Here is a 22,268-nt window from a genome sequence, read left to right as displayed (position 1 = left end):
ATGCATAAGTAGCATTATCAAATACATGTCTTACCACATAGGCCCAAACCATCTTTTGGAAACTTTACGCATGGCACTATGCTGGTTGTCAGGAGCAGATTTTAAGAGCTGCTTTAATTTCTTCATTGCTTTCTGATGCTTCCTTTCCCAATGAAACCTTTGACCTTTCCTCAAGAGTTGATATAGAGCATTAGCTACATGTGCAAAGTGAGGAATCCATATGAAATAGAATACACATGTTCCCAAGAATCTACGCACCTTCGATACATTCATGCATTCATCTTGCATTCTATCAATCCCATCTATTTTTGCTAGTGATGGTCTTTGCCCAAGCCCACACATATGCCCAACAATCAAAACCTCTTCAACTCCAAATATAGACTTTTGTCTAGAAAGAGTTAAATGCACCTCTTCTAGACGTGTCAAAATCCTCTCAAATCCACAATATGATCTGCAACAAACTATTTGTATCCATGAGCATCCATCTCTTCATTCTTTTCATCCATTGCACACCGTTTGATTAGAACATCATCTAAGAAGGGCATTGTCAATTGTGGTATAAAATCCCTGAGTACCCTATTCATAGCATTTTTCATGTGTGCCATTGAGTTTGTTGCACCCTGTGGGAGAGTACACATTCATTATAACCCTAAGGGAGACTTCATGGTTGTGATATCCTTGCTTTCAATTGCAAGCTGAAATAGATCATACCCCGAGTAAAGATCACCCAAAGAAAAGATCGCTATGCCTGCAAAAGCCTGTGAAAATTCATCAACCACAAGACCTATACCCACATTTCTTATGGTCACTTTATTGACTGGTTGCATGTCTTGAATAAATCTCAAAGCCCCATTCTTTTTTGGCACAGTAAGCCAACGATTTGAGTACGAGGCTGAAGAGGGCTCCAAGATCTTCATGGAAATCTTTTCATTTAGCAAATCCATAAGCTTTGGCAAGTAAGATTTAGGCATTGGAATAGGCCTCAAGTTCCATGGTACATGTGGCACAGTAAATATGACCATAGGAGAGACAACATTTGGATCCACACAACCTATTTCACTTGGCTGAAATGCAAATTCCTTTCCATGCCTAGCCAACATCCACATAAAACAGTCTCTCTCAACAGGCAAAAGAAACCCTTCTGCACCAACTTTCAATTCTTGTCATGTTTCAGATGTAAACTGATGACCTATATCTTTAGGATCCTGTAAGCTTGGCTGCCTTGATACCTTTTCATACAAACCCTCACTCTCTGATGGAAGTGGCAAAGCAATTGGTTTCACATTTTTGTCAACTATCTTATACTTTGTCTCCACAAGTGCTTTGGCCTATTGTAATCCTTCATGTTGAGCAAACAATGCTATAACATCATACATATCCAAAGAATATACTAACAATGCTCTGTTTTCAGTTTCATTTTCTGCATATATAGTTGCTGAAATTTCAGCCATAGTATCATTAATATTCAACCCATAAAAGATGCCGAAAATGCCTTCATTTTTAGCTAACAATCCCAATGCTCTCAGTTCCTTAGTAGCTCGTTTCATAGATATGTGTTCAATCTTGCACATAGCTTCCATAGGATTAAAACAACATGACCTGTTTGCTGTAAACTGAGAATAACCAATAGGAAATACATGCTTCATTTCATCAAGAGGCAAGTACACCCTCTGAACAACACTACTATAGCCCCGCATTACAACAATGTTTAATGAAAATCCAGGTCTTTGAATTCCCTTGCAATTGGAGCCAAAGGAGACTCTCAAAGTATATCCCGATTTCTAGGATGATTAATACAAATAGTAAGAAATTGGGCTGCTTTCCTCCCATCCTTGCTTCTGACTCTTGCATAAGCAAAACCATCATCAAGCATCTTTGTTTCCATACGCACTTGTGTAATATAGGGCTATCCCAAAATCACTACATATGAGGAATTATCTTGCACAAAAAAGTATTGCTCTTCTTGTACATCACCAATTGTCACTTTTACATTAGGACATGTAGCATAAAGCTCTCTCAAAGAATTATTTGCAGCCCTCATACGCCAACCATGATCAATGTCTATAGGCCATACACAATTTTCATACAATCCATGCTCAATGACATTTATCTCTCAGACCCATGGTCAAGTAAAGCAACCCAAGGAGTTTCACGTTCCCCTACCGTTTCAGTAGTAGCCCTAGCCCAATGATTTCTTGTGTAGTGACTTTGAGGAATAAATCCTAGAGTCTCTTCCTAATATTGTTGCATCTACCTTACTCCACCATGCATATTGCTACAACGCAATGCATTCTTAGCCACTTTCTTCTCTTTTCCACACGCTGTCCATTGATTAGGAGCATCCTGCATAGATAATCCAGTACTTACTTCATTCTCATATTCAGTCCGAATACCTAACAAACCAGTTTCCTCTTCAAGTTGCAGCAACGCACTAGTGGTATCACCAAGAAATTGATGCTTCCTCTTAATTATGTCAATGATCACATCATGAAATTCTCACTTGGTGATGCCAAGCACCTCTTCCAAGGTGAATTCCACCCAACTGTTTAAGATCCGTTCTTCAAGAACCTTCTTAAGATCTGTGGCTATCTCAATGTCAGATTGCAACTTATATCCTAGCTGCTTGCCCTTCTTTTTGCCCTCCTGTTTGTTATCCTGTTTTTGCTCCTGACTGACCTCTTCCATGACATGCTCGGGAGGTGGTTGATTTGTAGGTTTAGGCTGATTCACACTTCTTCTTGTCATTATTTTAGGTGTCCTTGCATTATCTTCATCTCTTTTTCATTTTTCTTCCACAAGTACATCCGTGTTTTGTACCTTTGCTAAATATGCATCTACCAGTGATTCCCAACCAGTTATGTCACGAATGTCTTGCCTTGCATGAGACATTTCACTATCAGTGACCTTTCTCTTTTCAGCTGTATGTAAAGCATGTGTTCATATTGCATCCTTTGGACCAACCATCACTTGGTCATGCATTTTATCCAACTGTAGACCAAAAGTAGAAGCATGTACTGCCACATAAGCATTTCAAACTGCCAAGTCTTCCAACAATCTCTGCATACCTCCCTTTCCAAAATTCAAAGCAAGAGGCAATCCCGTTTCTTGTGCATGGATATTTCCATCTTTCCAAAAGATGAGCTGTCGTACCAAGGCTTCTTGATAGGCATCACAATCCTTTCTCTCATGCTGCAAACTATCACACCACATACAACTTTTTCTTGGCTTAGGGGCTGCTGCCCGTCCCTTTTTTTCTTGTCCTTTTTCATCTAATTTTGCAACCTTCAATTGAAGATCCTACATGCCTTTGACCAATTCATCTAAGGCATCTTCCCTAATAGAGGGAACAATAGCAGGTACATCCATAGGGTTAGCCACAAAAATAGGTGGCTTACTGGATATATCAACTGTCTTGCCCGTAACAGTGGGCAAGCTAGAGACATGCAATCTTTCTCTTCTTCTATGCTTCTTCACAAGTACAGTAACAGCTTCCTTGACATGTCTCCACTCTGTTTTTAAACCTATCTCTATAGTCCGATTCTTCAGCAAATCATCAAGCTTCTCTTGAAGCTCAGGATCAGCTGCCTGTAGAAACAATTCAATTTTTTGGCTTGCAAGAGCTTGATGTTCTGCAAGATCCAACTCCTCAAATCAACTTTCAAATTCTCTTAACAATTCTGTAGCCACAAGACCCTTATTAGGTTGTAAAACCCACTCCTGAAAAGTCTTGCACATAATCAAACTAGTATCTTCAATGTAAAATTCTTCCCTTAGTTTCTTCATGAAGGCTACCCAATCAGCATCCTGCATGTATAATTCAGTAATCCGTGCTTTCAGTTCATGTATAGTAACACGTACAAAATACTGGCTCCATGGAGTTGAGCCACTCCAAAGAATTCCATCTTTTGAGCATCGGTATGTACATATGCAAATACATTTCTGCCATTGAATAACTTCACCTCACACTCAACTGCTTTCAAAGCATTCATCACAACACTTTTTGTTTGAGCAGAAGCTTGCATCACCTGTTGTTGTTGTTGTTGTACTTGCATAAGCATATTCATATTTTGCACCAACTATTGCAAAACATCATTGGAGATTGTGTTCAAAGGTTCTCCCATCTTGTCTTTCCTTCTTCTGACGACCTTTCACGTCGGTTTCACCAATGTCAGAGGGGTTTTTGTCGAAAGGTCGAATCCACCGAGGATCAAATGTGGAAGGAAGTAGAGATAGGAGATGGAAGAGAAGATAAATAATACACAAGAGGTAAACATAATAATGACAAAACACAATGAACTGAATCAATATGTATTAAAAGAACTCGGAATCCTTGCACTATTCAGAAGCAATCTCCAGACATTAGATCTCATGGAGCTTCTTTGTAGAACAAAATGCGCATCAAAATTAAAGCTCCTTCTCTGCTGCTCGGAACCCAAATCTGATAGCTCCATTGGCTCCGAAAGGGGGGTAAAACTGCAAGATATCTGCTCACGGATCTCCCATATCACTTCTTCTTCCTCTTCCAGTTCAAACTGCAGTTTTTAGTCTGTCAATAGCGATTGCAACGTGCACAATTTCGTCAATTTGTCTTTTTTTATGGAAATCCCATAACTGACTGAAAAAACAACTTGCTTTTTGCATGCCATCCTAATCTAGAAACTTTTCTAACCTTTTCATATTTTTACAATAAATAATATAAAAAATAGGCTAAAATTATCCAAAAATCTAGTATTTTTGGATAATCCATGCAACTCACACTAATACTAATGACTCAAATCACATTGACTCTCTTGATTAATAAGAAGTTGAATGATGATGCATTCCATGCTTTTTCACACTATGTCTGCATAGCATCACAACAATGCACACGCGCACGCGCACGAGCACGCACAGGCACATGAACACACACACACACACACACACACACACACACACACACACACACACACACACACACACACACACACACATTCACTCACTCACTCAATTTCTTGATGGAGTAACTAGGCTACTATAGGGAGGGGTATTGGATTAGTAGGTTCATTGTAGAAGACAAATCATAGTGGCGCATTCTTAGCATAAAGAGAGGGGATGATGTTAACCAATGCTCTCGCCCCACATAACATCACACACACACACACATACACACACACACACACACACACACATTAATCTCTAACATATCTTTCTCTCGTGGATCCTTAACATCTTTCGAAAACTAGTATTTTTGAGATTTTTTTGAGAAGCACTACATTTTATCTACATATTATTGATTATATGTCGTATTACACATAGAATATTGAATAGTCTAGGTAGTTTATTTACATCTCTATAACTTTCGTGGTAGGCACTTGTGATTTTTATCACCTTGTTAAGAGTTTTCTCTCACTAAAAAGGATTTCAATGATATAAGGTAATATTAAGTGTACCTTGTATGCGTGCGTACACATGTACACACACGCACACGAGCACATGTACACACGCACACACGCACGCACGCACGCACACATGCATACGCACACGCACACGCACACGCGCGTGCGCGCGCGCGCACACACACACACACACACACACAACCTTTCTCGATTCTATTATTAATCAATAGACAGGTTTGAAGAGAGAAACATAGCTGTAATGTAGACATATCATGTGGACTAGATAAGACCTAAAGTCATATTTTCCATTCCTTGTTCTCTTCCCCTTCTCCTTATGCTATTATGCTCTCCATCACTAGCAAGCACCTATTCACCTCACCAATTACCCTTTGTGACCTCATCTTCTTTTTAGCTTTGCCATCCTTTCTCTTCACATTTTGGCCCTTTTGCAACCCTTTCAGCCATACTTTTTGCTAGCCTCCTAACCCCAACTTCTATGCTTATGCCATTGGGGACAACTTTCTTACATTGGCATTATAGAAACACAGAGTTATTGAAAGTTTTTTTTTCCTTCCAAATGCTAAATCTATCTCTCTTGGACTTAACTCCATGATTTTGGGTTGAGAAAATTGGATGCATGGAGATATAGCCTTCCTTATACTATTACAAGTTCTTCTTATGTAGAAGGACATGCATGCTTGCTTTGAAAATGATAAATTAAGCTAGACAGAGAATCAAATGTGAAATTACTTCAAATCTGAGATAGTATTGAACATAATCACAAAGGTGATGGATATCTTATTTTTAGCCACCCAAGATGTCACACCCCCAAGAGGTCAAGGCATTGGAAGAAGGTGTCATGAAGGACTACCCTATGGAAACCATGTCCAAAAAGGCAATGAAGATCTTCTAAGTCCATTCCCTAGTATGTTTAGAATTGGCTCACCACATTCAATTTTAAAACTCTTATAAAGACAACCATAGAACTAGAATACAACCTTAGAATGTTGGTGAAGAATAAGGGAAAGGTAAGAAAGGTGCATAAACGTCTCCATTTGATTTCAATGTAATAAATGTAAGCAAGTTGCCTAAACATCTCCATTTGATGTCCTAAACTAGAAAGCATGCATATACAATCCATGAGTTTTCACTTGGAAGGATTCGCAAATGTGTTTTCACCCTTTCAAGCACACAAAAAGAGAAAATCGAATGCTAATGCAAGGGTAATGTAGGATGGTATCAATTCAAGCAATAGGTGCCACTTGAGTAGTCTAGTAATAGGGAAAATTTTTCACTTGTCCATGTGCGCTTTTATAATAAGTATAAATATAAAAACATAGAATATGTATTCTTAATGAAAAATGAATTTTTGGGCATAGAAAGAGAGGGAGGATGCTCCTACCATATCAATGTTGAAAGTGGAAGAGGAACAAGAACCATGCCTCTCATGTTAACAAAGGAGGAGGTGGACCAAGAAGAATACCCTTACACAGCTGCTTAAGCCAATTAACCACCTTGTTGAGGAGGCCATCATAGTTGTCTACCAAAGATATGAAAACTAGTTCAATGGTATCCACTTCTATCTACTCCTTATAAAAGTGAATAAAATTCGATATTATTGATCCTCAGAGACACAATAGGTTACTATAGCTACTGCCAGACAGTCTAGGTGTCAATGTGGAAAATAATAGGAAAATCCATGGGGAATTGAAACTTGACTAAGAATATGCAAATAGAAATTGCATTGCATGGTAGCAACAAATAATACATTGTATAGTCAGCCTCCATTATGGAAATAACCATAGTCTCCTACTTCCTATTAGACCAAGAAAAGAAGTTGAAAAAATAAATAGCATGAACCCACCATGTTATTTTTAGTTTCCAAGTTTCCAACCTAGTCATAATTCAAGAGACATTAAAACACTAATCCCTAATTGGAATGCAATCCAAACATTCAAGCTTTAGATAAATTCCTTAGAATCCTCATGTCACTACTTCAATGGGATGGCCTAAGTGCATTAAAAAATCATATCAATAGATGTAGGGTATGCAAGGTCAAGTCACATATTTTTCAACCAAATCAACTATCAACAATCATGCTCATCAAATAGCTCCAATTAGGTTCTTCATTAGTTCAAGGGTTGGATGCAATGGGGTGACCACCAGAGGAGCATTGACAAGTAGAAGCTGATCCACTAAGTAAAGGATGTTAAGGCATCAAGGATGTCCTCATAGACAAGGTCAAGGAATGTAATATCAAGGACTTCCATCACTATCACTTGATGGATCAGGTTATCATGTTCCCACCATTTACAAATGTGGTTCATGACACTCTTCATCCACCAAATTTTTTTGATTAGGAATTGAGTGCTACTTCCTTAATGGGATGCATTGACCTAGTTCCCTATAGTTCTCAATGTCTAATATTTTGCATGGATGTAATGTGCCCGTTTATCGGCTGTCCAAGCACGTTTTAGCAGTCCATCAAGAAATGAATCTAAGCGTCACCGCCCAGCACTCCCAGGGAATGTTCCGGGGTTTGTCACCTAGGGTTTCCCGAGTCCGCCTCGCAACGGAACGTTCACGGCCAAACCCACTAGGATTGACTTGAAATCTGGGTTCCTAGTGCCAAGGTCTCCTAACAACATTCTAGCATTGGGTTTTGGGCATCCTAATTTATGCAAAGATACCCAATCCGAGATCCATCCCGCACTTTATTCAAAGAGAATGGAAAACGAGAGGGATGCGCCACTCAACCTATCTGCCCGTAGGGCATAGTCCCATTTTGGTCCCTTAAAACAACATGAATCGGGTTTTAACTTAACAATACCTAAAGTCGAATGGCGATAAATGTGAGAAATGCGGGATCTAGAGCATGGCAGTGAGTTATGGTGGATGAAAGGAGAAGTGTGGACTCACGATGAAGAAGATAAAGACACTGTTTGTTACACAAGTGAATTAGGTTCCAAGATTGAGACTTGGACTCATAAACACAATCTTGTGTATGTGGACAATGACATTGACACTTCACTGAAAAGAAAAGAGTACTATCATTGCATTAAGAAAAGGAAGCAAGTACAATGCTTTATAGGAAAGTAGGAAACTACAGTAGGCACCATTGTGCATATGGGATAGGTTAGCCTGCATATCCTTGGCCCTGAAGCTCCATACAAAGAGGCTGTTTAGTGAGTGTAATTGCTGAATCTCAACAATAAATCCTTGTGAGAAGCCTCCTAGTTCTCTGGGACCACCTTGCCGTAGGACGGACTTGTTGGGGATTCCACCCACCCGCTTTTCTTGATAGCTTTAGTTTTCTAATTAGGTCCTACCATATTTATGTGTGATATTTAAAACCAGCTTCATTAATTAAGCCTTTTAGAGAACAGGGTTCATTTGCGTAATTTATAGCACAAACACAAAAATAGAGCAAGCAGACCTTTTGACAAACAAGTTCCTTAATTTATCTTCAAGTTGATCTTTGTCTCCTACCCATATAAGAGAATTATGTATCCCTTCTATCCAATAGAAGTACCCAATCCAAATCACATGGAACCAAAATTTCCATCCTTTATCTAGAATAGAATATTGCAATGCCCTAGACGTTGGGCTCATGGTAGTCTACAACTCCGTTCCAGATTCGGCAAGGGGTGTCCAGAGCTACACTGACCCCAAGTGACCTAGGAGTGGCCTATTCACCACTCGAACTTCAGCCCGTGAATTGAGCAATGCCCTCTCGAGGTAATCTGAGGTGTGATCTTGGAGATGATCCATCCATGTAAAATATCCTTCCTTAATTAATCCAATTAAGAATCAAGCACAATCAAGGCAATCAGCCTAGTATCATCTTCCAATGAAACACTCCTTTATTTCCTATGGCTACTTGTCATTACTAACATTTGCTATGCTTTTACCATCAAACACAAGCACTTGGAATATTTATCCAAATCACAATGCAACAATCAGTTGATTGTAAAAAGCATTTAGGGTGTTGTTTAATCAACCAATAAAACTAATTGTATTTTTCCCAAACAATACAAGAACACCACATTGGGTAATATGGAAATTTCCTATAAGTTTGGGACATGTGGTCAAATCTTTGGATATGTCATAACTTGAACACTATAACTCCAAATCGAGCGTTCTATAACTCAATAGATTCCATTTTTCAAGCACTTTCCAATGATAGGTCACATCATATGGTTTTTAGAAACTTATGGGCATGTTATCCGGGTACCACCTTTTTAGTCTTCAAAAAATGGGAATTAGGAGATTCCCAAACTTACTAATATTGTGTTCAGGAATATACGCGATAATAATTCCATCGCATATTCACTCTCCCCCTTGGGATCAAAGAGCGATTCTATGCAAAATTTTATTAATACTTGTACGCACAATTCGTAATGTCATTCTTTTTATGATTATGCTATTCATAACCCCTAACTGATTGCTCTATCAACGAATAAGTCATACGCAACTAAGTGCAATTAACTTCCCTTGATACATGTATTTTGCAAACTCCATCTTTTGAATATGTGAGAAGAGGCTTATCTCTTCCCATGACCTATTCTCATACATCATAGCATGGGCCTAATGTATCTCATGCAAGAATCAAAGCAAGCATCTATTAATTTAGAAATACAAAACTTACGATTGGAACCGCAGTTGGATTGACAGTGATGCCTTCGCTCGTAGCTTCATTGCTGGTTGTAGGATTGCCATCCGCACACAACATTCTTCACTTGGAGGCCATAGTCCGCGAGTAGACTCAAGAGATTAAGAAGGCGGAATAGATTCGAGATGGGAGAGTGTAAGAGAATATGGCTAAATCGAGGTTTGAGATAGAGGGAATTGAGCTAACTCTCTCCCTTGTAGCCTCTCAGGGTAACTCTTCTCACACACACACACACACACACACACACACACACACACACACACACACACACACACACACACACACACACACACACACACACACACAATCTCTTGGAGGGTATCCTTCTCTCTACCTCTCTCTTGCAGCCTCTTGGGATATCCTTGTGCTTCCTTGTGCCTCTGCATGCCTTATATTTATAATGAATTAGAGAAGAGGGGATGAGACTGAGGACAAGAGTTCTTGGTGAAGGGACTCTTGGAAAACTCATTGATCTCATTCTTAACTCATAAATTTGATGGTTCCATTGGCTCCAAAAGAGGGGAAAAACTCCAAGACACTTAGTTGGAAAGCTCTTAGATCACTCCTTTCTCTCCTTGTTCGAATTATTGTCTACTACCTGTAGACTGCGATTGCACTTTTTTTATCTTTTTATAAAATCTCCAAAACTAACTAAAACATCACTTGTCTTTTCTTTTAAATGACATCCAGTTCTATCTTTTAGGATAATATCTAAAATATGCTAGTTTTGCCCAAAATCTAATATTTTTGGACCATCCAAACTATAAACATTAATACTAGTCATTAATATGACTCATAAGTCTCGTTCACCTTTTAACTTCCGTGAAGGGTGGCTACGGTGCTTCTCAATTCGAGAAAAATGTCAATTTTACGACTCTCAAAATTTTTAATATATTTTTAATTAAATAAAAATTATTTTCTATTAATGTTAGTTAGGTTTTACCTTAGTTAGTCTTTAGTTAGTAATCTTACTAACTTATTAATTGACTAACTAACTTTCGAACTAACCAACTAACTTTTATTGCATGGAAATATTACAATGGGCTTCATCAACTTGATTGTGAGGCTGTCTATGTAGCTTGTTCAAATAATTTATTAGTTAACAAGTCTTTTGGGGTGGAGAACCTAGCCTTCTCCATTATGTCAAGACTTGGCACAAACCAAAATATTGAGCCTTTTGTGTTACAAATTAAATGTGTTCTTTGAAAACTTCTAAACTTGAAGCTTATCACAACAATATTGGTTGAGGTCTTTGTAAGTCTTGGATATCCTACTCTAGTTTATGGTATTCTAGCTTCAAGATTTTATCCATACTTTTCTTGGAATTTTCACTTTACTACTTTTGGCTACTCCCATGGGTTGCTTTAAGAATAAGGTCTTTGAGCTATGTACTCCAAGCGTCTGCTTATTAAATTCATCAAGATCATATCCTATGGTTTGTTAAGGCATTGAATTAGGTTTGAATTGTTTCAAATCGTCTTAGAGTTTTTTTCTAATCTATTAGATCTAAGAAAACATGCCATAAATTAAGCAAAGTAGATTTGACCTGTGATGACACTAAACGAAGCATAAAAACAAGGCACAAAGATGTCTTTGCATACATCACATTTCTAGTTTTTGTAAAGGAAATAATATTCTGCAAAATCACCAAAAAGAGATCTAACATGGGAGGCCACCGCCACATCCACATCCACATCCATCATAAATAAATGGTATGCACAAAAGTGTACATGGATGCACTTCTAAAAAGTTAGAAAGAATTGAAATATGAAGGCTAAAGCCTTATGCATATAGATGTATCAAAACAAATCAAAGAAATAATTAAAAATATGAAGGGTTGTGTGTCTTTTGGGGAAAAGATGGAGTGGAGTGCACAGTTGATTATGTGTATCTTTCTCTCTTTTCTCCCAAGATTCCAACACTCTCCTTTTGGTGGTGCAAAAATATATCTCTCCTCTGTGCAAAATTTTTCCTCTCTTTCTCTTTTCCCTTTCCTCTTTTCTCTTGTGCAACTAAAGTTATGGAGGATGAAGATGAAGATGATGATTTTGTTCATTGTTAAGAGTGAGATTTGTGATTCTTTCTTGTTTTGAGATTAATGGCTCAGCCATGTGCATAGATTTTACACACTTCTATCCTAATTTTATGTATGTTTTTGTTTGTGGGAGGGATGCTTTCATTTTGGTGTGCAGCCAGGGAAAATTACCATTAACAAAGCACCAACAGAGGCTAAAAATGGAAGAAGTGGCATTATTAAAGAGGAAGAAAAGCAATGGAAGATTAGAGAATCCCTACAACTATTGAAGAATTGGAGATCTTCATTGCCAAAGATACTTCCTACAAGAAGTGCATCCCTCAATGATGGAAGCATGTCACTATCTTGATGGGGGCTCAGACTAATTCCACTGTCCTCTAAAGCTACAAAAAGTTGTATCACAATAGCCAATTGTTTCCCAAAAAACTAGAAAGAGAAGCAAAAACAAAGAGAATGACCATCCATGGGAGATTGTCCCTTCATTGAATAATTTCTAGACATCATCAAGTGGGAGATTGTGAAGAAGCTTCAAGTGTCGTGGTGAGTGGAAGTTCACAAGAACAAGTAGGAAAACAATTGGAGTATGTTCATGGATGCTCAACAACAAGATACATGGGATGCTTAGTGCACTGACAATCTTCTATTTGTCCAATTGGAAACCCAATGGAAGCAAGTAGACAGAGTGTTCTTCACAACCTATGCTATTGAAACCCTCCGAAGTTGGTATTATTATGACAATGACACTATGTGGATCCTCAGGAGAATGAGTTTCGATACCTTCAGAATTGAATATTTTTCCCTCTAGTGGAATGAAAGATGAATTCGGAGACGTGAAAAATATGGAAGTAGAAGAAATGTTGGTAATAGAGTCCTCTAGAGAGATTGAAGCCCTTTTGATTCTATTCTATTGGGTACAGACAAATTGGGTGGAGTTAACTCCCTGATGAATGACATGATCAAGAGGCAAGAAACACTAGAATGAGTCCAAAGATACGTAAGAAGAGAGAAGGCAAAAATCAAAGAGAAGAATGAGCTAGCAACATAAGCCTCCTTTGACACCCTTGCGGCACTCTTTACAAAAGTCCCCATGGTGACTCAATGTCCCCTTCTTAGTCAGATCAGTAGTCTTGGAAATATTGATGACAAGCTAGAGAATGTAGTCTCATGGCTCATCTTTAAGGGAGAGTACAATGAAGGCCCTCATCTTCATGTAGCTAAGTTTATGCTAGTGTGTGTAGCCAATAATGCCATAACCCTTGAGCATTGATTGGCAATTTTCCCTGCCACTTTCAAAGGCACGACATTTCAGTGGTATGAGAGATAAGCAACAGTAACTTTTGTCACATGGAATGAAGTTGGACTTTCTCACTAAATTTAAGCGTGAAGGTTTTGAAGAGTTTATGGGAGAGGAGTTCATGAATTTAAGTTAGTCCTTTGGTGAACAAGTTGAAGCATATGTCTTTAGAATTAAATCCATACTAAAGAGATAGACCAACCATCACTTGGATGAAGGCATCCAAAAGGGAGTTTTTCTTAGAGACCTATAACCAAAAGTTTGTAAGTTTGTGGAATTGAGAAGACTAGTCAACTTGCAAGATGCAATGTGGTTGGAAGGTACAAGACTGTATGATGAAGTTGAAGCAAGGCTATCGATGACCTCAGGGAGAGGAGTCTTATCTCCTCCCATACTAGGAATGGTATATCGACCAAATGTAGTCCTAGGGACTATTCCCTACCCCTACCCTCAAATGCAAATAGTGTCGTAGTACAGTGCATCAAATCCATAGTGGTTGTAGATAAAAGTACCTCAAATGATGGTTAACCACGACAACAATGGCCTCAAACAATTTCCCCAATGGTGACCCAACAACAACAATGAAACCCTACCAACGCGAACCAATAACCACTAGTCTCAACAAGAGCTTTGAATCAGAATCAGAATAGAGAACCCTCTAGATCAACACAACTAGTCTATGTAGTGATTATAGAGGCTTTTCAAAACCCTACTACACATATTCCAAGAGGTGAAAAATTGAAGGACTACATGTCCATTTTAATTGCAAGCATCAAGAAGGAGTTTATGGATGTGATTGTTACATCCAATCCTGTAGGAGGTGGAAGAGATGTGATGCAATCTAATCCATGGTACAAAAGTGCCATCAAGTGGGACATTTAGCCCCTAAATGTACCTGAAAATCAACTATCCGTGGAGCCTTTTGTTCATATTGTTTAAGAAAGAACCATACAGAGGATATTTTCTCCTTGAAGGAGATGCATGGAAGAAGGAAGAACGATGAAGAAGCAAGATTCAATTTGTCGGAATCCAAGATGACTATCTAGGATATTGGACTAAAGCCTAGAGAGTTCGGTCCTCATTTTGACCTAAGGAGGTTTCCTTTTCAAAGTTATAGAGGACAAGAGTTTGGCGGTGGCCAAAAATCAAAAGTGGAGTGTTACAGATGCAGAGAAAAGGGACATATCTCACCAAACTATCCAAATCCTAGAAGGTCCATGGAATACAAACCCTTAAACAATCAATGCAAAGAAGAAGGCCACACTGCTACAAAAGATTATCCTAGTCTGGCTCATGTGAAAGCTACCACATTGATACCCAACAGAAGACCCGAGAAGCTGCATCTTCCCATGGAGAAAAAGAATAATACAGTACATAACAGTACTGTATACAACTATCCACCAGTAGTACAGAAGGATACAAAGACAATTATAGAGACAGGACCAGAGAGATAGAGGATACAAAAGTACCTCGAGTAGTAGAAGAAGTGAAAATGTTGCCACTTCTAGAGAAAAGAGGAAAGATAATAGTGGGGGTTGCCCCATTTCCTAGCCGATTGAAGAAGCCCATGGATCCTATTAAATAATATAACTTGGTCAAGACCTAGGCACCTTCAAACCAAACCTAACATTCCGATAGTTGTTGATATTATCTCCTAGCTGTCAAAAAATTTTCAAAAGCATATTGACAAGAATAAGGCCTAAGGTTTTCTCCTACTATTGTCCCTAAGTCAAATAGAGTCTGAGAATCTATCAAAGAAGTGGATGCGACTAATGCCTCCCTAGATCTGAGTACTCCAGAGATCAACATTTGGATTGAAGGTTGCTTTATAGTAGATGCATTGATTGATAGAGATTCATCAATGAACATACTGACATATGTGAAAATGAAGGATCTAGGCTTGCAAGGCCACATCAGGAGATGAAGAAGTTGTCATACAAATCACTCCCAAGAAAATAGAGGCACAATCCCTGACAATGAGCAATGTAAGCGAACTCCTAAAAGAAGCAAAGTCTTTATCAATGGGTGAATACCTCTTCCTAACCTTGAAATGAATTTGGAAGTCACCTCTGACAGTGAGATAGACGCATGGATTTATTGTTCTCCCTATTACATGGTCGTAACACAACAAAGACAGAGACATAGACATAGACAGAGATAGAAACATAGATAGAAATAGATCTAGAGATAGAGATAGAAATAGATCTAGAGACAGAGATAGAAACATAAGTAGAGCTAGACGCAAAAGCAGAGACATAGGATACAATAGAGAATCTGTTAATTTCTTATAGAGCCCCTATAGAGGCAAAGAGATAGAGTCTAAAGAGGACAATTATGACAATGTAGAAGATGATTATGAAAGCGCATTGGAAGGATCCATCCAGGCTGAAGAGGATGCAAATGAGGAAGAAGTTCCAAAGGCTACAGAAGTCGACGATCCCATGTTGTTAGACAGAATGACTTTGATACCCTTTGGACTAGCTAATGAGCCACATCATATAAAAAATATCCATAAGAAATGGATTAAGAAGAATAATCCTTCCTTTAGTAGTGGCTATTGTCGCTCGAAGTTAGCCTTCTTAAGAGAGGATGATGATGATGCACCTTTCCAACAACTACCAGTCCTATAGCTCAAATAGAACTCCAAAGGGGGTCCTGTTGTGTGATGTTCTTGGAGGCATCCTTGGAAGATGAGTCCTCGAGTCAAGAGATAAATAACCCTCCCATCAGATCCAAAATAGCCCTAATACCCTTTCAAGATTTGAAGGAGCAATTAGGATCCTCATTGACAAAGGAAGTCGATTCTAGTAGAGCATCAAAAGAAGAGGAGACCACTCCTTGAAGGAGTCAGATCTATACCTAGAAGTAGTCAGTGGAACCTTCATCTGCGAAGTGGAAGGTGAAAAGTAATTAATGTTTGTGGATATGGATGGTATTGAACGTCACGTGAAGGTGGGTATTAGTCTTCCAAAAGAGGAGCTGTCAGTCCTACATGACCTTTTGAAAGAGAACTTAGACGTGTTTGCATGGTCCTATGAAGATCTGAAGGGTATTGATCCCACGGTATGTCAACATCACATCGACCTAGAGCCTAATGCCAAGCTTGTGAGGCAAAGATAGTGATGCATGAATCCAAATTACTCTGCCTTTGTGAAATCCAAATTGTTGAAGCTCCCTGAAGCTGAGTTTATCTACCTAGTGACCAATAGTGAATGGGTTTTGCCCATTGTGGTAGCACCCAAGAAGAATGGAAAGCTGTAAATATGTGTGGACTTGTGTATGCTGAACTCCAAGACAAAGAATGATCATTTCCCTATCTCTTTCACAAACTAACTATTGGACACATTGGTAGACCATGTGATTTATTCCCTCTTGGAAGGATTTAGTGGATACAACAAAGTCCAGATCGTAGAAGAAGATTAATCCAAAACAACCTTCATAACAGAATGGGAAACCTATGCTTAGAGAGTGAAGCCATTTTTTGGGCTCTCTATAACGCTCATGCTACCTTCCAATGAGTGATGATGGCTGCATTCTAAAACCATCTGCATGATTTCATTGAGATATACCTAGATGACTTCTATGTTTATAGCCTAATCTGTGAGCATTAGGGATACCTAGAGTAGTGCTTTGATAGATGTTGAGAGTATGTGATCTCTCTCAACCTCGACAAATGCATCTCTAGAGTCTCTTCTTCTGGGCCACATTGTCTCTGCATAAGGGATAGCAACAGACCCCACCAAGATTGAGAAGATTGTAGCTTTAACATTGCGAAGCAACCTTAAACAATTGAGGGGATTTCTTGGCCATATGGGCTATTATTGGAGGTTCATTGTACACTTCGCAATACAAGGGAGCCCCCTTGCATAAGCTCATGAGAAAAGATACAGAGTTTATGTGGACCACTGATTGTGATGAAGCATTCAATATCCTAAAGCAATATCTAATTGAAGCCCCTATCTTGCAACCTCTTGATTGGGGTCGAAGGAATTTCATGTGCACATTGATGCATCTATAGAAGGGTTAGATACAATCCTATGTCAAAAGGGCTCCTCAAAGTTAGATCAACCTATCTATTATGCAAGCCGAAAAGTAATTGCTCATGAAAGAAACTACACAGTGAGAGCTTGAATGCCTCACAATAGCATTTGCCTTGGAGAAGTTTCAACACTACCTAATGTTGGCACACTTCAAATTCTATGTGGACCATGAGGCCCTAGCCTTCTTGAAGAACAAAGTAGATGTGAAGGAGAGAATGATGAGATGGCTCCTTTTGTTTTAGGAGTTTGTGGTTACCAAACTTGGTCACTCCCATGTCCTAGATTGATCATTTGTCATCATCACAAATCCCTCAGAGAGTGATGAAGAGAAGCATGATGACCCAAAACTCCTTGATGCTTCCCTCCTTCTAGTCAAAACTATAACTCCATGGTATACAAACATAGCCAACCTCTTGATGACTCAACAATATCCTCCTGGTATTGTAATATCTCCGCACAATAAAAGTTAGTTGGTTGGTTTGAAAGTTAGTTAGTCAGTTAATAAGTTAGTAAGGTTCCTAACTAAATACTAATTAAGGTAAAAACTAGTTAACATTAATAATTAAGGATTTATATTTAATTAAAAATATTTTATATAGAAAAATTGAGAGTTGTAAATCTGATATTTTTCTCGGATTGATAAGGACCGTAGCCACCCTTCACGTAAATTACAATGTGAACGAGACTTATGAGTTATATTAATCATTAGGTTAATGTGTATAGTTTGGATGGTCCAAAAATATTAGATTTTGGGAAAAACTAGTATATTTTAGATATTTTAGATATTATCCTAAAAAAAGATATGGAGATTTTTAGAACTGGATGTCATTTAAAAGAAAAGACAAGTTATATTTTAGTTAGTTTGGAGATTTTATAAAAAGAAAAAAATAAAGAGAGGATTTGTGAAATCGCATGCGCCGCAATCGCAATCAACAGGCAGTGGACAGCACTTTGAACAGAGAAAAGAAGAAGAAGTGAACTAAGAGCTTTCCAAGCAAGTGTCTTGGAGTATTATCCCCCTTTCGGAGCCAATGGAACCATCAGATTTATGATCTGAGCATCAGATCACTGATCTTTCCAAGATCCCCCTCCACAGAGAGCTCCACTTCTCAACCATAAGCCCTCTTCTCTAATTCACTATAAATATGAGGCATGGGAGAGGCATAAAAAAGCATAAGGAGACCCCGAGAGGCTGCAGGAGAGAGGTAGAGAGAAGGATACCCCTCCAAGATATTGTGAGGAAGAGCTTGAAAGAGAGCTTGAGAGAGAGAGAGAGAGAGAGAGAAGAGTCACCCCGAAAGGCTGCAAGGAAGAGAATTAGCTCAATTTCCTCTATCTCGATCCTCGACTTAACCATCTTCTCTTACGCTCTCTCATCTTGAATCTATTCCACCTTCTTAATCTCTTGAGACTACTTGCGGACGTGATGGCCTCCAAGCGAACAATGTCGCCTACAGATGACAATCTTGCAACTAGCAACAAGGCTTTGGGCAAAGGCATCACTGTCAATCCAACTGAAATTCCGGTTGTAAGTAATATATTTTCAAATTGATAGATGCTTGCCTTGATTCTTGTATGAGATACGTTAGCTCCCATACTATTGTCAAGATTGTGAGAGAGAAGGAAGGAGTCTCACTTGTAGCTTTCTCACTTACACAATGGGGGAATACACACAAAGATGGAGGCTGAAAATAGTTTTCCTCTTATTAGTTGTGTAAGTCAAAAAGAACTCTAGTACAGAGAAATAAAAGAACCCTATATATGGGTCTCAAACCAAACTCAACTAACTAAGGTGGCATACTAACTGAGCCACGAATTAGACTAGATAAGGATAGCTGTCATCTAGCTATTACTCATGGGCGGTGTACCAACCGCATTTGCAGCTAACAAGTCGGTGACATAAATGCACAATGGTCACCCTGGCATATCACTAGTGGAGCTCGATATCTCAACACTCCCCCTCGAGCTCAATCCCAATTCTTGCACACTAAGCAGGTCTCTGAACTTGTGTAGCTTCTCTGTGCCCAATGCCTTCATAAATATATCAGCTACCTGATCCTCTGTGCTGACATAAACTAGATCAATAAGACCTAGTAAAACCCTCTCCCGCACATAGTGATAATACACCTCAACGTGCTTTGTTCTAGCATGATAGACTGGGTTATTTGCCAAGTGTATACTACTCATGTTATCATAATAAATGACAACTGGCCCATCTGTAGGCTGATGCATATCATAAAGTAGCTTATGCAACCAAGCTACCTCACATGCAGCCATTGCTGCACCCCTGTACTCAGCCTCTGTGCTCGACAAGGCAACTGTAGGCTGTTTCTTGCTGCTCCAAGTGACTAAAGCACTCCCAAAAGAGAACACATATCCACTGGTAGATCGTCTATCAGAAATACTACCAGCCCAATCAGCATCAATATATCCATGCAACTGTATCTGAACCCCAGTCTCATAAAATAGTCCATACTGCAATGTGGACTTCACATACCTGAGTATGCATCTAGCCGCATCCAAATGCGGTTTCCTTGGAGCGTGCATAAACTGACTTACCAATCCAACAGCATAGCTCAAATCTGGCCTGGTAATAGTCATATAAATCAAACTTCCTACTATGCGTCTATACATAGTAGGGTCTTCCAGAAGCTCACCTGCATCTGTGCTCTGCTTCACATTCTACTCCAAAGGAACTGAAATAGGCTTACAGCCTCTCATCCCATATTTGGACAGCATGTCCAATCCATACTGCCTCTGCAAGAGTCGTATCCCACTTGGTGATCTAATCACCTCAATGCCCAAGAAATAACGCAAATCTCCCAAATCCTTCATCTCAAACTTATGCTTCAATAGCATTTTCACATGAGGGATATCTTCATCACTATCACCTGTCATAATCAAATCATCAACATAAATGACAAGTAGCATAATATCTTTCTCTGTTTTTCTCACATAAAGTGAGAAATCTGCTTTGGAAATCTGAAAGCCAATAGCGACAAGATACTGTCCTATCTTGTCAGACCATACTCTAGGTGCTTGCTTCAAGCCATACAAGGCTTTCTTCAACCTGCAAACAAACTCAGGATGAAGAGCATGCACATAACCTGGTGGCTGCTCCATATAGTCCTCTTCTTGCAAATCACCATGCAAGAAGGCATTCTTTACATCCATCTGATGTAAAGACCATCCCTTTGATGTAGCCATAGCAATGACTGCTCTTACGGTTGCCATCCTTGTAACCGGACTGAATGTTCCTTCATAATCAATGCCATATATTTGTGCATACCCCTTGACTACTAATCTTGCCTTGTATCTGTTCACAAAACCATCTCCATTGTGCTTCACCTTATAAACCCACTTACAACCAATTGCATTCTTATCTTTAGGCAAAGGTACCAATTCCCATGTAGCATTTGCTTCTAAGGCATCCATTTCTTCATCCATGGCTTTCTCCCATTTTTCTTTTCCCATGGCTTGCTCAAAAGAAGTGGGTTCTGGTTCCTGTATCACTTTGACCATATAGGCATAGTGATGGCTGTAAATCCATCATATTTCAGCTTATCCACAGGATACCTAGCTCTGATAGACATGCGCAAAGTAGGTTCACTCCCAGGTGCTCTCAAAACATCCATGGTCTTCCTCGCTCCAGGTGTAACAATAGAAGGAATACCCAACTCATCATCAATGCTATGTTCTGAGCCACTGGATTCATCATCCACATAAGAGTGACCTGCATTCACATCAAACATGGACTGATCTACCTTCTCTTTTCCTTTTTATGAAACCTGCATACCACTATCATTGATTTGAGGAGATTCTCCTGATCTCAATATTCCTATCCATGGCGAAGAATGTGAACCACTGCTAGAGGACACTCCATGTCCACTAATATTTTGTGACTGCTGCTGTGAATTCTGTACAGCATTACCATTTTGTGCATCTACATCATCATTATTGGTTTATACCAGCTACTCATCTCATCAAAAACAATATCTCTGCTCACTGTAAACTTATGAGTAGAAGCGTTATAGCATCTATACCCTTTCTGCTCTGCAGAGAGTAACCAATAAAGATGCACTTCTCAGCTTTTGGATCCAACTTGGATCTCAACTCATCTGGCACATGAACATAGGCAATGCAACAAAAAATTTTCAAATGAGAAATACCAGTATACCTCTCCTCTAGAGTCATCCCATGTATTGCTACAGTGGGAGTCCTGTTCATTATGTAGACTGCTGTAGCAACTGCTTCAGCCCAGTAAAAATCTGGCAAGTCTTTTTCGTTGAGCATGGCATGAGATACCTCTCCAATATGCATGTTTTTCCTTTCTGCAATTCCATTTTGTTGTGGGGTATGACTGCATGAATATTGCTGCTTTATGCCATGCTCCTGTAGGAACCTTGCAAACTCATTTGAGAGGTACTCTCCCCCTCCATCTGACCTTAGGTATTTTATTTGTAGGCCTGTTTCTTTTTCAACCATAGCTTTAAGAGTTTTGAAATGCCCAAATACTTCACTTTTCTTTTTCATAAAATACACCCAATCTTTTCTGCTATAGTCATAAATAAAAGTGACAAAATAATGACACCCTCCAATAGATGCAATTTTAGTAGTCCACACATCAGAGTGGATTAATTCCAATGGCTTCTTACTCTCTTGAACATGTCTAGGAAATGGTTTCCTTGCCTGTTTTCCAAATTGATAGGCTTCACATAACTTATGCATTTCTGCAACCTTGAATTTAGGTAATCCTTCAACAATATTTTGGGCCTGCATTGATTTAAGTCGTTGTACATTAACATGACCAATGCATTTATGCCAGATATCAATATCTGCAACTACACCGGTC

The sequence above is a fragment of the Lygodium microphyllum genome, chromosome 28 (genome assembly GCF_053477565.2).
Source record: "Lygodium microphyllum isolate KBCC chromosome 28, Lygodium_microphyllum_v1.1.10, whole genome shotgun sequence".
Taxonomy (NCBI): Eukaryota; Viridiplantae; Streptophyta; class Polypodiopsida; order Schizaeales; family Lygodiaceae; genus Lygodium; species Lygodium microphyllum.
The sequence above is the reverse complement of the archived record's forward strand: the minus strand, read 5'-3'. Positions refer to the sequence as shown.